This window comes from Pinus tabuliformis, chromosome J (assembly GCF_031772625.1).
Source record: "Pinus tabuliformis cultivar Carrire ecotype Pingquan chromosome J, CPIR1, whole genome shotgun sequence".
NCBI classification, from domain to species: Eukaryota; Viridiplantae; Streptophyta; class Pinopsida; order Pinales; family Pinaceae; genus Pinus; species Pinus tabuliformis.
In genome coordinates this window covers 705,190,535-705,206,488 of record NC_142295.1, presented here as the reverse complement: position 1 = coordinate 705,206,488, position 15,954 = coordinate 705,190,535, and the positions used below count along the sequence as shown (strand labels likewise).

Here is a 15,954-nt window from a genome sequence, read left to right as displayed (position 1 = left end):
ACTTTTCCCTGTAACAAACATGACACTTTTTGTTTCGTGTCGGGTTGGGATATCCTCCTTTTATCATTGACCTTCTTGGGTTGGGCCATTTATTTTTGCCTTCCATTTGATCTCTGCCATGTCATCATGACCACCGATCCTATGAATCCAAAAGCTACCAAACTCCAAAATAATGTCGCATGTTAGTGTCAACCAGTTCAACCTGTCACCAGTGATCAAATATGATCTTCCAAGGTGTTGTTAGGGTGTCAAGTCAAATTTTTGTCATTTCAGTGAATCTTCAAATAAAATTTTTGTCACTGGTTGTTGTGTCTAGGTCACTGCTACTCCCTTCACTTACTCATGGTTTTCATCACTCATCATAGTCATTGTCTTCTTCAAGGTATCATATCTTCATTTAAGTGTCTTGGGTCATGAAACGGTTAAATTCCTCATTTTAAGTCATGGTCTAGGGTTTCACTCCATGAGTCATCATGATACCATATTTCAAAAAAAAACATGTCCATCATGTAATTAAGTGGGTAAAGGGGGTTAGCAACTTCGGGAAAGAAAAATAAAGGGAAAGGTAATGTTTTATTTCAAATAAGACAATGCTGCAGTACACTACCTCATCTCATCATTCCTCACAGGGACATTTTTCTTAAAAATATGTTTTTGTCCAAATGGAGAAGAATTTTACAAAAGTGAAAGATGTTTTTGTCAATGACAAGCCAAGGAACAAAAACTTCCTTCAGTTTATGCACAAGTATTATGATTTGAAATAAATGCCCAAACTACACTTACTACGGGAGAGTTGCTGCAGTTCTGGACAACTTGACTTCAAGATAGTTTTTGAGTGGTTTGGAGCAGGTGTTGGTAGTGCTTAAGGACTCTATTGTGTAACAGACATCCTAAGATTTCCAAGCATACCTTCAGATCGTGATTTGGATTAGTGGAAGGCATCAAAAAGTGCTCTTCAAGTTGGCACTACGCTTTTGTCAGAGACACCATGGGTTTTTTTAGTGACCTTGGGAACATCGTTTTTTTTCTTCCTGATGGAGTGTCCAAATTACAAGCTTGAGGAGTCCATCTTATAGCAGACTTCAAGAGATTTCCAACGAGCTATCAAGTTATCAATTTGGATCAGTTTACAGCCTCCAAAAGTGGTTTGGAAGATGGCGTTGCACTCAGAGACACTGCGCTGTGCTTGGGAGGTCAGCGCTACGCTTAGGAACACTGCGTTGTGCTTGGGGCACTGTGCTTAGGCTAATTGTGCCGCACTTGGGCCAGAGTAGCCAAAAATCACCCGAAACTCTCCCAAAATCAATTTTTAAGCTTTCTTACCTGATTTCATTGCATCCTAAGCTGAGCTACAAGTAAGTACACCATTTTACTTACCTCTTTGTTTTGCAAAATCAATTCATGCCAAAGATATCTTCAATTAGGGTTTTTCAGTGAATTTCTCATGCAAAAATGATAGGGTTGATGATGGCCATTTTCCTCTCTTGATTTTTAACATGTAAAATCTTACCCTACACCTATATACATGTTTGATATGCTATGTAAACCACTCAATCAACCTCAAAACATAAATTTACCTCACTAAAAGTGAAACCCTAGCTCATTCCTAAAGAATTTGGACAGTTTTCCTAAAAACTTTGTTTTTCATTTTTTACAAATACTCCTTTCCTTCATTCCACCTCATTTCATTTTCATAAGTTTCTCAATATCCATATCCACCTCCTAGAATTTCCCTTGCCATTTTTTCCACTCCACCTACCCATAATTTCATTTTTCACTCATCCCTCATTGTTTTTCCCCTTTCCTATCATCTAGGGTTTCAAAAATGAAATGAGATTACTTCACCAAGCCATCACCAACACGCTTTGACAAAGGAACCAGTCGACCGATAGGGATCCTTCCCAATGTGCCCATAACATTGAGAGGGAAAACCGTTCACATGAACGTAATGGTAGTCCAAGGACCCTTGGATTATAATCTACTCCTTGGACGAGACTATATTTATTGCATGGGAGCCATTGTCTCATCACTCTTTAGAGTAATGTGTTTTTGCACGAAGGAAGAGTGGTGAAGCTCGTAGACCAACTTTCATTCCCCGGTTCACGCATAGCAAATAGTCATATACCATCCCTGAATGGTCTTTTCACACGAGGAATGTCTCATCAATCTCTAGTATGTCCACCTGATGAGCGCGAGTAATTCGGGGGACATGACTAAAACCCAGGGGGCATGCACCCTGGTCTGCTTCGGCAGGAAAACTTCAGGTATAGGATAGGTTTCCCTGAGAGATATATGACTAGTTTGACACTCCCGTCGGTGATTGGAAAAGGGGGTTGGACTGTGTTATCACTTAAGAATTCTAATTTCAAAACCACTCACATTAGTTTGATGGTAAAAAAAAATTCGGTGCTAGTCTAAGTTTGATTTTTGTTTTTAGAGTCTTGAGTCAACCGATCATTCTCATTCATCCCCGTCTCATACCCATGTGTCAGTTTTGTTCAAAAGTTACTATGTGTCACAAAGCTCTTTAGGTTATTTCGTAGCTCATGTAATAATTTTGAAGTGTTTCCGCAGCGCATAAATCCTTTTAGCAGTTTCGCAGCGCAACATGTTTTAGGGGATTTCATGCTGATCCATAGCACATCTCACCCCAGCTGTCATATTTTCTGCAAATTTTTTTACGGGGATAGCATGTGCAAGGTCTTACATGTCGGTCTTGACACGTGTTCTGTAGCCTTCAAATTTGATTCTTGCCTGTACTATTCAGATCGAGATTTCCATCCAAAACCAAATTTGAAAATTCTCTATTAAGACTGAAACTTATGATTCTGGTTTTGATTTGTGATCAATCTGGCAGTATGACATCTGGAAAGCTGGGCTATTCACCCTCTCCGACAGGGAAACCATTGCAAGTTACAAATGGAATTCCACATTCATCTGCAAAAGTAGGGGTTACAAGGTTCTTTTTCAGGACACGGATCTTCTTCGGTTTATACCCAATGAAGCTTGTGGTGGTGATAGTTTGGTTATCCTAGAATTATCTGCATGAATTAACGCTCAACGTATTGATAGTTCCAACAAGCTGGGCATCAGTAAGCTAGAGGGTAGAAATGTTGTTTGGGATTGTAAAGACTGGGGAATGATTTTGGCATCTCTCATAGGAATTATTTTGAACCTCGCAGACAAAAATGTATCATCATGGTGTACAGAACGATTTGATGCAAGCAGTCATGAATATTGATTGCTCATCAGAAGTTGAATCCAATTTACAGTATTTACTGGAATATAACTGGGTTGATGTTTTCAAAGGTGATCCTTCTCTGGCAAGGTTAGTTGAACCAAAGTACTTTATAGAAAATGTCAAATTGAAATCAAACGCAGATAGACAAATATCAAATTCAAACAGAGAGGACGGAGAATCATTAAATGGCAATCTCTGTCTGAAACTGAGTGAACGAATGTTCAAGGAATCTCCGTGGCCCTCGGTGGAGGCCATTGCTCCATTTGTTGACAACGATCATGTATTCTGTTTGCTTTACAGAGAAATGTGGTTCCGCCATCTTTATGCGAGGCTGTCCCCAAATCTGAAGCAGCGAGTCGAATCCTGGGACAATTATTGTAGTCTTTTTCAGGTCATTGTTCACGGCGTGGTTAACATGCAGTTACCGAATCAATGGCTCTGGGATATGATCGATGAGTTTATTTATCAGTTCCAGTCGTTTTGTCAGTATCGTGCTAAGCTCAGGAACAAGACTGGAAGAAGAATGGAACACAAGGCTTGAAATATATAAACAGAAATATCCTCTTGAGGCGAAAGAATTCATGACTCTTCTTCAGGGTGGACTTCCTTCTGATTGTGAATCTGCTCTACCAAGATTCACGAAACCAGATCCAGTAGATGCAACACGTGGGTATTCTGAAAAATGCTTTAATCGAATTGCAAAAGTCATACCTGGTATGATAGGAGGAAGTGTTGACCTTGCAAGCTCAAACAAAGTCTACCTAAAAGAATTCGAGGATTTCAAGCAGCTAGAAAGCCCTTGGAGCCGAAACATCCATCATGGTGTGCGAGAGCATGCCATGGCTGGGATCTCTAACGGAATTGCCTTGCATGGTAGAGGGTTAATCCCATTTGCAGCGACTTTCTTTGTGTTTTCAGACTACATGAAGAATTCAATGAGGCTATCTGCTCTCAGCCATGCTGGAGGGGTGTACATAATAACTCATGACTCAATAGGTCTAGGGGAAGATGGCCCAACACAACAGCCAGTCGAGCATCTTGCAGGCCTGCAAGCTGTGCCGAATTTGCTGGCACTGAGACCCGGTGATGGCAATGAAACATCAAGTGCATACAAAGTAGCAATTGGACACAGAGAAGGGCCATCTGTGATTACAATGTCTAGGCAAAAGTTGACTGCAAACCTGGCAGGGACAACAATTGAGGGTGTTGAGAAAGGTGGATAGAATTCAAGGAAACTACTCTGGATCATTAGTATCTCTAAAGGATATCTGCATGAAGCCGGTTGGTGAGGAGTGTGCTAGTCAAACTGTTTTACAATACTATAAAATGAAACCAGAACTGTTTGATGATTATGAAGGGTCTTCACATGCGTTGTTTTGCTTTGAGCATTACACATCTTCGGAGTCATGCTTGAGTTCATATCATGCTCCTGTTGACCCAAGCACAATATTAAGGGGTTACAAGGGAAGCAACTATTCACAGGCTACTGCATTTGTTATCAAATATCCTGTTAATAATGCTGTGGACAAGACAGGACATGAAAATGAAAAGCCTTAGCATGTGAGAATTCGTTCATTCATTTAGTGAAAGAAGAGCTTATTCCAATGGAAAAGTTGCACAATCTTACTCTTGCATTTTCTGCAGAAAGTTCTGTGCAGGAAGAACTTACGAGGGAGAGCACTGCTGATGTTGTAACCATATTGATCAGCTACATTGTCATGTTTGCCTACATATCAGTGACACTGGGTGATATTTCACCACACTTTTCACCTCTTTATATTTCATCGAAGGTGTTACTTGGTTTGTCAGGGGTTCTTGTTGTTGTCCTTTCGGTACTTGGATCTATTGGGCTATTCAGTGCACTTGGAGTGAAGTCCACTTTAATTATTGTTGAAGTTATTCCATTTCTAGTGCTTGCAGTGTTAGTGGACTTCTTACTGCAAGTGACTGCATTTGTTTCTCTTATGACATTTGATTTGATAAGAACAGAAGGAAACAAAGTTGATTGCTTTCCTTGTATTGGAGTCAGTCCATCAACAACTGAACTTGAACATGATAATTTGGGCAGGAGGCACCAAAAACCTATCCTTTTGGTGCAGTACATGAAGAATATCCATGCACCTGTACTAAGCATATCAGCAGTGAAAGTTGCAGTCCTATTGGTGTTCAGTGGTTTTGCTTTTGCAAGCATTGCATTAACTACAAGGCTTCAACCAGGTTTAGAGCAACAAGTGGTACTTCCAAGAGACTTTTATCTCCAGGGCTACAAATGACTTCAATATTACACCAAATGGCATGCTTCTAGGGCAGGGTTCAGTTCTGAATGATGTTCTTGTAGCCAGATTCATACAGTTATATTTGGAACAGTGAATGGTGTTATTGGTGTCATTGCATCTTTTCCTCAGGAGAAATATCTGTTTCTTGAAAGGTTACAAGCAAATCTTGTTAAAATGATCAAGGGGAGTAAGGTGCTTAAGCCATGAATAGTGGTGATCATTTAGCTATGAAAGGAAGACAGTGTTTTTGAAATTACACAGCAGTTTCGTAGCGAGCTACGAAACTGCTGTAGCTGCATATTACAATTGAGTTGATCAATTATGATTGACAAAGCAGCAAATCTTTTTGAAAGATTTTTGTCATCACACAGGTACATGGAAAAGGGTGGCCAGCACATCATGGACGTGGAAATCTGTTAAATTTGGGTAATTAAAGGATAAAAGGCATGCTTCTTTGGATTCGAACATTTTGAGGCAAACCGAGGACCGACAAACAGGGGCAGTTTCCTATGTTTCAGGGCATTGGAAAACATGTGATATCGAAGAGCAACATGAAGCATTAAAGGTCCATCACAGCCACCGCCAGAAGGGAACCAGATGTCAGAGAACGAAAATGATTGTAGACCAAGGCTGTTATGGAATTAGAGTCCTATTTGATTTAGAAGTCTAGAAGATCTAGTAGAATTAGAATCTTAATTGTTTTAGGATTCCAGAGCTGTCAATTAGTAGTCAGTTGTAATTATTAGTTAGTTAAAGTGTTAGTAGGTGTCATCATAGGCAGAATTGGAGTTCCCCTCACGCTGGAGGAGGAACCTCAGTTAGGTGGAAGAGCTCTATATATAGCTGAAACAATAATGTAATCAGGGTTGGGAAATTTTATAAGAGAGTATTGTTTTGGCTTATGTAAAGACAGAGTTTCAGTAATATAATTTGGCTGATTTACTTCTCAGGATTCATGAAGGATTTCTATGTTCAGAATGTGTGATTTTATCCTTTCCCTAATGTCTGTTTACATTTGCATAGATGTATAATCACTCAGAATTCACTGATTGTGCTCTGATTTCCTGTATGCATTTATGAGCTGTGGTTCCATATGTGTTATGTTATGAATACTCAAATGCTGAATGCCCTGACTTCTATGTAAAGGCAGTATCATTGTTTACTGAGGTGTTGTTGACTCCATAGGCCCAATGGAAATTTGTTTAATGTTTTTCCAACATCTATATTTATCACAGATATATCACAAAGAGTTAACCATCTTATCTTAAGTAAAAATCATTAACCCATCTAGAGAGAGCCCTCTCAGGTTGAGGAGGCTAAGCCTCAGCCTAAAGTAGGTTTGAAATAGTTACTTGAAGTCTTCCTGGTCTGCAGCCTTCCAGGGCATGATTTTGAGATAACAGACTGGAATAAGATTCCCTTGTCAAAGTTATGTGGGTGGAGGCGTCTGCGCCACTCGCCTTTGTCTATTTCGGTAGGCATCGCTGAAGAAGTGTTTTGTTTGCCCTGCAGATAAAACAATCTTTGGTAACCTGAAAGAGGTAAACCTTTCCCGATAAAACAAATGTTTTGTCGGTAGATTGAGTGGTGACCTTGAAACTCTATTTTGTACCTGGGGGCATGCAAACCTTTTGGCGTGCAAGTGAAGAGCGACCATTTATTTTTTAAATTTGTAGGTCCTCTAACCCTTTAAACTCGTAGGATTGGTCGTTTCCTAACTTGCATAAAGAAAGGATGTGGGGCAAAACTTTAAAAATTGCTGTTTTCATATATGAGACATTCTTATTATACGACTGGATTAATCGAGCAGTTTTAACGCAGACTTCATGCTCGTTAAAAAATAAACATAAGCAATGAGCAAATGTTTCCCCCAGCATTTAAGCTCAATAAAAAATGAACCAATTCCCGGTAAATAACCATCGTGAATGTAGTACTTCAGCCTTTAAAGCCTTGGTCGTGTTCTCATCATCACCTCCACTCTGTATTGGCCGATCATTCACCTCCATTTGATTGTTTACCCCTTTTGAGGAACAGCTACGAAGAGTGATCCTATTAGCCATCCTTGTAACACTGCCGTGATTGGAAAATTCTGAACCTTACCTGGAATCAGATGCTACCCAAATTTATCACTTGTTCATCAAAGACGAGTATCCTTTAAGATCTTTTCAACTGACTCGTAAAATATGAAAAGATTGCCGAGCCATTGGCCTCTCCAGCTCATTAAAGGGACCGGAAGTGCTATCCCTCGTTTAGATTTTAATCTTTTTGGACCTGAGGGATTATTACACAAAAAGATTGAGCGCTTGTTTTGTTCGGCTCGTTAAAAGTATAAAAAATTCATCCCTTCTGTATTGTTTTATACTTTTTTGGACTTAAGGCATTAGATGACGAAAAGGGATTTTTGGAGTTTCCTTTACGTCCCGTTTCAAACTCTCTAATATTTAAAAGGACCGAGTTATCTTTGTCGTTAAACTCGTTAAAACCTAATAGCGACAAACTTGTCCATAGCAGACAAGAACGAGTTTCACTATCGCTAGGCTCGTTAAAACATAACGATGGGTTTGTCCGAAGGGAAAATTATAGAACAAGCATATGTTATCCTCCTCAAGCTTGAAAAAATAAAGAGGTACTGGTCAGCAATGACTGGGGAAAAATTGGGAAGAAAACTTGAAGAAACTTTGTTGGTAGCAAGTCGCTCTTGAACATGACACTTTCACTCCGCATCCAAGTCGGGTTGGGTTGTTTCATTCACCGGTCACATCACCATGGTCACATCACACCATCCAAATTTGGGGTTAATGCTACCAATCCATCATGTCAGTGTTGCCGATATGTTCAAGAGAAGTCACTCAGAGAATTCACCTGTGTCTCACCCGCTGCAATAGATTTACGCTCCATTCTTTCATGACCGCCACCCTGAACCTTATATCACCAGATCGTTTTCACCTCCATTAAAATCATTTGCTCCGTTCCATGTCATTGATGTGGGATTCATTAAGGCCCTCCTATGACGGATCGCTTCTTGTCGACATCAACGCATTATCCAAGAAGTCGATCTAGGAACACCCCTTTCAGTACTTTGAACCTTGCATGCCTCAATGGCAAGTTTCTCACTTCCGGTGACAGGTTTACATCAATGGCCTTCGACCGAAAGATTTTGCGTGGTGTTCGACGCCAAGTCCCTTATTCACACCACGTGAATTGTACTGTAGTACCTTGAGGATCATTATCATTATCGGTGATTCCTCTCGCACCTGTTAACAGCTTACATCATTGGCTGGTAATCAGGTGATGTCTTTCCATGTTCGACTCCAGAACATCTCTCACATGGATCGACTTGTACTTTGAGTGAAGATCGAACAAGATTGAAGAACCCGGATCTAGTTTCATCCATCCGGGCTGCGATATATATTCAGGAAAATAAAGACATCAAATGTACATCATTGCTGCACAGATAATCATCCAATCTATGGGATGATGGCTCCTCCAGAATCATCAGTCTACACTCAGACGATTGTCTGTCCTATGTACATGAAAATGAATTTATAAAGCTGAGCATGGGAATGCCCTCCTCAGCTAGATCATGAAAATATTATGAAGATAATGTATTGTATTGTATCTTATTACAGGTCTCCTCCCAGCTTGAGAGAACTTCAGATCCTCATGATAAAGCATTTCACCCAACATAAAAAAAGATTAACGACCTCATGCTTTAGGGGGCAACTGTTATAGACATTTTTGGGCACTGCAACCCCAAGCATAAAATGTCCATAAACCAAGGGCTCCTAAGTCCCTAAAAGTGTTGTTCTAACCCCTAAAGGAACAAGGTCAACTGATTACAGCTTCTCCCAGAAGTTCTCCATGAAAAACTACTCAGAACTGGTCAAAACAGGATCATTTCACCCGCTCCATAGGCAAAGTGTATTGCATCTCACCTAAGTACACTCAGTGGGTGCGTTGCATTTCAAAAAGCCCTTCTATGGGGTGCGATGGGCGAGAAGAGACAAATGGCAGTGTCAATCTGCGAGTTGGAGAAGCATGGAATCTTCCAGAAACTTCTCCTGTGACACTTGCCTCTCTGAATTCGACCAAGGATGAGTAAGAGATCATCAATCTCCAAGTGGAAGCAAGAACTATCGGAGGGAAGACACTAATCAAATCACAAGCTGACTCATCTCCCTTACAGATATCTATATATGGCTCCCTCATCCCAGAGATCCAAAGGCTGGAATTTTGCATCTTGTAAGGAATTGCTGTTGGTTTCTTGAGACAACATCATAGTGTTGGGTGATCTAAGCTTTGTATGAGGTGAAGAAGGGCTTACTTGCTGAGAGGATGATGTTGGGTCAGAACAATTGGTTGTAACTCTCTTGGCTCTTTCTTGATTATCAATAAAGCTATTCAAGTTTTCCTCCATACTCTTGTGTAATCTATGTTTTGTGCATTTGTATGGTCAATTTACATTTGATCCTAGATTGTTTATGATAATAGATCCATGTTCTCATATAGTGTTATGTTGCTTTGATTCTCCAGGTACTTTGTAAAGTTGGGTATACAAGGGAGCAAGTAGCAAAGGACTATTAGAAGAGAGAGGAATCGAGCAAGGAACCAAGCGCAAGACAGAGGTTGGTTTCCTTTATTCTCATCTATTTTTCATAAAGGAAAACGAAAGTAGTTTTACTTTGTTTGTTTCTAAGGTAGCTATCACGCCTTAGTGGGATTAGCAGTTCTGCATAGACACTTTTCCCTGTAACAAACATGACACTTTCTGTTTCGTGTCGGATTGGGATATCCTCCTTTTATCATTGACCTTCCTGGGTTGGGCCATTTATTTTTGCCTTCCATTTGATCTCTGCCATGTCATCATGACCACCGATCCTATGAATCCAAAAGCTACCAAACTCCAAAATAATGTCGCATGTTAGTGTCAACCAGTTCAACCTGTCACCAGTGATCAAATATGATCTTCCAAGGTGTTGTTAGGGTGTCAAGTCAAATTTTTGTCATTTCAGTGAATCTTCAAATAAAATTTTTGTCACTGGTTGTTGTGTCTAGGTCACTGCTACTCCCTTCACTTACTCATGGTTTTCATCACTCATCATAGTCATTGTCTTCTTCAAGGTATCATATCTTCATTTAAGTGTCTTGGGTCATGAAATGGTTAAATTCCTCATTTTAAGTCATGGTCTAGGGTTTCACTCCATGAGTCATCATGATACCATATTTCAAAAAAAAACATGTCCATCATGTAATTAAGTGGGTAAAGGGGGTTAGCAACTTAGGGAAAGAAAAATAAAGGGAAAGGTAATGTTTTATTTCAAATAAGACAATGCTGCAGTACACTACCTCATCTCATCATTCCTCACAGGGACATTTTTCTTAAAAATATGTTTCTGTCCAAATGGAGAAGAATTTTACAAAAGTGAAAGATGTTTTTGTCAATGACAAGCCAAGGAACAAAAACTTCCTTCAGTTTATGCACAAGTATTATGATTTGAAATAAATGCCCAAACTACACTTACTACGGGAGAGTTGATGCACTTCTGGACAACTTGACTTCAAGATAGTTTTTGAGTGGTTTGGAGCAGGTGTTGGTAGTGTTTAAGGACTCTATTGTGTAACAGACATCCTAAGATTTCCAAGCATACCTTCAGATCGTGATTTGGATTAGTGGAAGGCATCAAAAAGTGCTCTTCAAGTTGGCGCTACGCTTTTGTCAGAGACACCCTGGGTTTTTTTAGTGACCTTGGGAACATCGTTTTTTTCTTCCTGATGGAGTGTCCAAATTACATGCTTGAGGAGTCCATCTTATAGCAGACTTCAAGAGATTTCCAACGAGCTATCAAGTTATCAATTTGGATCAGTTTACAGCCTCCAAAAGTGGTTTGGAAGATGGCGTTGCATTCAGAGACACTGCGCTGTGCTTGGGAGGTCAGCGCTACGCTCAGGAACATTGCGTTGTGCTTGGGGCACTGTGCTTAGGCTAACTGTGTCGCACTTGGGCCAGAGTAGCCAAAAATCACCTGAAACTCTCCCAAATCAATTTTTAAGCTTTCTTACTTGATTTCATTGCATCCTAAGCTGAGCTACAAGTAAGTACATAATTTTACTTACCTCTTTGTTTTGAAAAATCAATTCATACCAACGATATCTTCAATTAGGGTTTTTCAGTGAATTTCTCATGCAAAAATTATAGGGTTGATGATGGCTATTTTCCTCTCTTGATTTTTAACATGTAAAATCTTACTCTCCACCTATATACATGTTTGATATGCTATGTAAACCACTCAATCAGCCTCAAAACATAAAGTTACTTCACTAAAAGTGAAACCCTAGCTCATTCCTAAAGAATTTGGACAGTTTTCCTAAAAACTTTGTTTTTCATTTTTTACAAATACTCCTTTCCTTCATTCCACCTCATTTCATTTTCATAAGTTTCTCAATATCCATATCCACCTCCTAGAATTTCCCTTGCCATTTTTTCCACTCCACCTACCCATAATTTCATTTTTCACTCATCCCTCATTGTTTTTCCCCTTTCCTATCATCTAGGGTTTCAAAAATGAAATGAGATTACTTCACCAAGCCATCACCAACACGCTTTGACAAAGGAACCAGTCGACCGGTAGGGATCCTTCCCAATGTGCCCATAACATTGAGAGGGAAAACCGTTCACATGAACGTAATGGTAGTCCAAGGACCCTTGGATTATAATCTACTCCTTGGACGAGACTATATTTATTGCATGGGAGCCATTGTCTCATCACTCTTTAGAGTAATGTGTTTTTGCACGAAGGAAGAGTGGTGAAGCTCGTAGACCAACTTTCATTCCCCGATTCACGCATAGCAAATAGTCATATACCATCCCTGAATGGTCTTTTCACACAAGGAATGTCTCATCAATCTCTAGTCTGTCCACCTGATGAGCGCGAGTAATTCGGGGGACATGACTAAAACCCAGGGGGCATGCACCCTGGTCTGCTTCGGCAGGAAAACTTCAGGTATAGGATAGGTTTCCCTGAGAGATATATGACTAGTTTGACACTCCCGTCGGTGATTGGAAAAGGGGGTTGGACTGTGTTATCACTTAAGAATTCTAATTTCAAAACCACTCACATTAGTTTGATGGTAAAAAAAAATTCGGTGCTAGTCTAAGTTTGATTTTTGTTTTTAGAGTCTTGAGTCAACCGATCATTCTCATTCATTCCCGTCTCATACCCATGTGTCAGTTTTGTTCAAAAGTTACTATGTGTCACAAAGCTCTTTAGGTTATTTCGTAGCTCATGTAATAATTTTGAAGTGTTTCCGCAGCGCATAAATCCTTTTAGCAGTTTCGCAGCGCAACATGTTTTAGGGGATTTCATGCTGATCCATAGCACATCTCACCCCAGCTGTCATATTTTCTGCAAAAATTTTTACGGGGATAGCATGTGCAAGGTCTTACATGTCGGTCTTGACACGTGTTCTGTAGCCTTCAAATTTGATTCTTGCCTGTACTATTCAGATCGAGATTTCCATCCAAAACCAAATTTGAAAATTCTCTATTAAGACCGAAACTTCTGATTCTGGTTTTGATTTATGATCAATCTAGCAGTATGACATCTGGAAAGCTGGGCTATTCACCCTCTCCGACAGGGAAACCATTGCAAGTTACAAATGGAATTCCACATTCATCTGCAGAAGTAGGGGTTACAGGGTTCTTTTTCAGGACACGGATCTTCTTCGGTTTATACCCAATGAAGCTTGTGGTGGTGATAGTTTGGTTATCCTAGAATTATCTGCATGAATTAACGCTCAACGTATTGATAGTTCCAACAAGCTGGGCATCAGTAAGCTAGAGGGTAGAAATGTTGTTTGGGATTGTAAAGACTGGGGAATGATTTTGGCATCTCTCATAGGAATTATTTTGAACCTCGCAGACAAAACTGTATCATCATGGTGTACAGAACGATTTGATGCAAGCAGTCATGAATATTGATTGCTCATCAGAAGTTGAATCCAATTTACAGTATTTACTGGAACATAACTGGGTTGATGTTTTCAAAGGTGATCCTTCTCTGGCAAGGTTAGTTGAACCAAAGTACTTTATAGAAAATGTCAAATTGAAATCAAACGCAGATAGACAAATATCAAATTCAAACAGAGAGGACGAAGAATCATTAAATGGCAATCTCTGTCTGAAACTGAGCGAACGAATGTTCAAGGAATCTCCGTGGCCCTCGGTGGAGGCCATTGCTCCATTCGTCGAAAACGATCATGTATTCTGTTTGCTTTACAGAGAAATGTGGTTCCGCCATCTTTATGCGAGGCTGTCCCCAAATCTGAAGCAGCGGGTCGAATCCTGGGACAACTATTGTAGTCTTTTTCAGGTCATTGTTCACGGCGTGGTTAACATGCAGTTACTGAATCAATGGCTCTGGGATATGATCGATGAGTTTATTTATCAGTTCCAGTCGTTTTGTCAATATCGTGCTAAGCTCAGGAACAAGACTGGAAGAAGAATGGAACACAAGGCTTGAAATATATAAATAGAAATATCCTCTTGAGGCGAAAGAATTCATGACTCTTCTTCAGGGTGGACTTCCTTCTGATTGGGAATCTGCTCTGCCAAGATTCAAGAAACCAGATCCAGTAGATGCAACATGTGGGTATTCTGAAAAATGCTTGAATCGAATTGCAAAAGTCATACCTGGTATGATAGGAGGATGTGCTGACTTTGCAAGCTCAAACAAAGTCTACCTAAAAGAATTCGAGGATTTCAAGCAGCCAGAAAGCCCTTGGAGCCGAAACATCCATCATGGTGTGCGAGAGCATGCCATGGCTGGGATCTCTAATGGAATTGCCTTGCATGGTAGTGGGTTAATCCCATTTGCAGCGACTTTCTTTGTGTTTTCAGACTACATGAAGAATTCAATGAGGCTATCTGCTCTCAGCCATGCTGGAGTGGTGTACATAATAACTCATGACTCAATAGGTCTAGGGGAAGATGGCCCAACACACCAGCCAGTCGAGCATCTTGCAGGCCTGCGAGCTGTGCCGAATTTGCTGGTATTGAGACCCGGTGATGGCAATGAAACAGCAGGTGCATACAAAGTAGCAATTGGACACAGAGAAGGGCCATCTGTGATTACACTGTCTAGGCAAAAGTTGACTGCAAACCTGGCAGGGACAACAATTGAGGGTGTTGAGAAAGGTGGATAGAATTCAAGGAAACTACTCTGGATCATTAGTATCTCTAAAGGATATCTGCATGAAGCCGGTTGGTGAGGAGTGTGCTAGTCAAACTGTTTTACAATACTATAAAATGAAACCAGAACTGTTTGATGATTATGAAGGGTCTTCACATGCGTTGTTTTGCTTTGAGCATTACACATCTTCGGAGTCATGCTTGAGTTCATATCATGCTCCTGTTGACCCAAGCACAATATTAAGGGGTTACAAGGGAAGCAACTATTCACAGGCTACTGCATTTGTTATCACATATCCTGTTAATAATGCTGTGGACAAGACAGGACATGAAAATGGAAAAGCGTTAGCATGGGAGAATTCTTTCATTCATTTAGTGAAAGAAGAGCTTATTCCAATGGCAAAGTTGCACAATCTTACTCTTGCATTTTCTGCAGAAAGTTCTGTGCAGGAAGAACTTACGAGGGAGAGCACTGCTGATGTTGTAACCATATTGATCAGCTACATTGTCATGTTTGCCTACATATCAGTGACACTAGGTGATATTTCACCACACTTTTCACCTCTTTATATTTCATCGAAGGTGTTACTTGGTTTGTCAGGGGTTCTTGTTGTTGTCCTTTCGGTACTTGGATCTATTGGGCTATTCAGTGCACTTGGAGTGAAGTCCACTTTAATTATTGTTGAAGTTATTCCATTTCTAGTGCTTGCAGTGTTAGTGGACTTCTTACTGCAAGTGACTGCATTTGTTTCTCTTATGACATTTGATTTGATAAGAACAGAAGGAAACAGAGTTGATTGCTTTCCTTGTATTGGAGTCAGTCCATCAACAATTGAACTTGAACATGATAATTTGGGCAAGAGGCACCAAAAACCTAGCCTTTTGGTGCAGTACATGAAGAATATCCATGCACCTGTACTAAGCATATCAGCAGTGAAAGTTGCAGTCCTATTGGTGTTCAGTGGTTTTGCTTTTGCAAGCATTGCATTAACTACAAGGCTTCAACCAGGTTTAGAGCAACAAGTGGTACTTCCAAGAGACTTTTATCTCCAGGGCTACAAATGACTTCAATATTACACCAAATGGCATGCTTCTAGGGCAGGGTTCAGTTCTGAATGATGTTCTTGTAGCCAGATTCATACAGTTATATTTGGAACAGTGAATGGTGTTATTGGTGTCATTGCATCTTTTCCTCAGGAGAAATATCTGTTTCTTGAAAGGTTACAAGAAAATCTTGTTAAAATGATCAA

The 15,954-nt window shown here is 40.1% G+C and overlaps 2 pseudogenes; both read left to right on the top strand.

Moving 5' to 3' along the window:
- The first annotated feature begins 3,822 nt into the window (after window positions 1-3,822).
- LOC149228742 (transketolase, chloroplastic pseudogene) lies at window positions 3,823-4,464 on the top strand (annotated as a pseudogene).
- A 9,612-nt stretch (window positions 4,465-14,076) lies between these two features.
- Window positions 14,077-14,718, top strand: LOC149228741 (transketolase, chloroplastic pseudogene; annotated as a pseudogene).
- The last annotated feature ends 1,236 nt before the right edge of the window (window positions 14,719-15,954 follow it).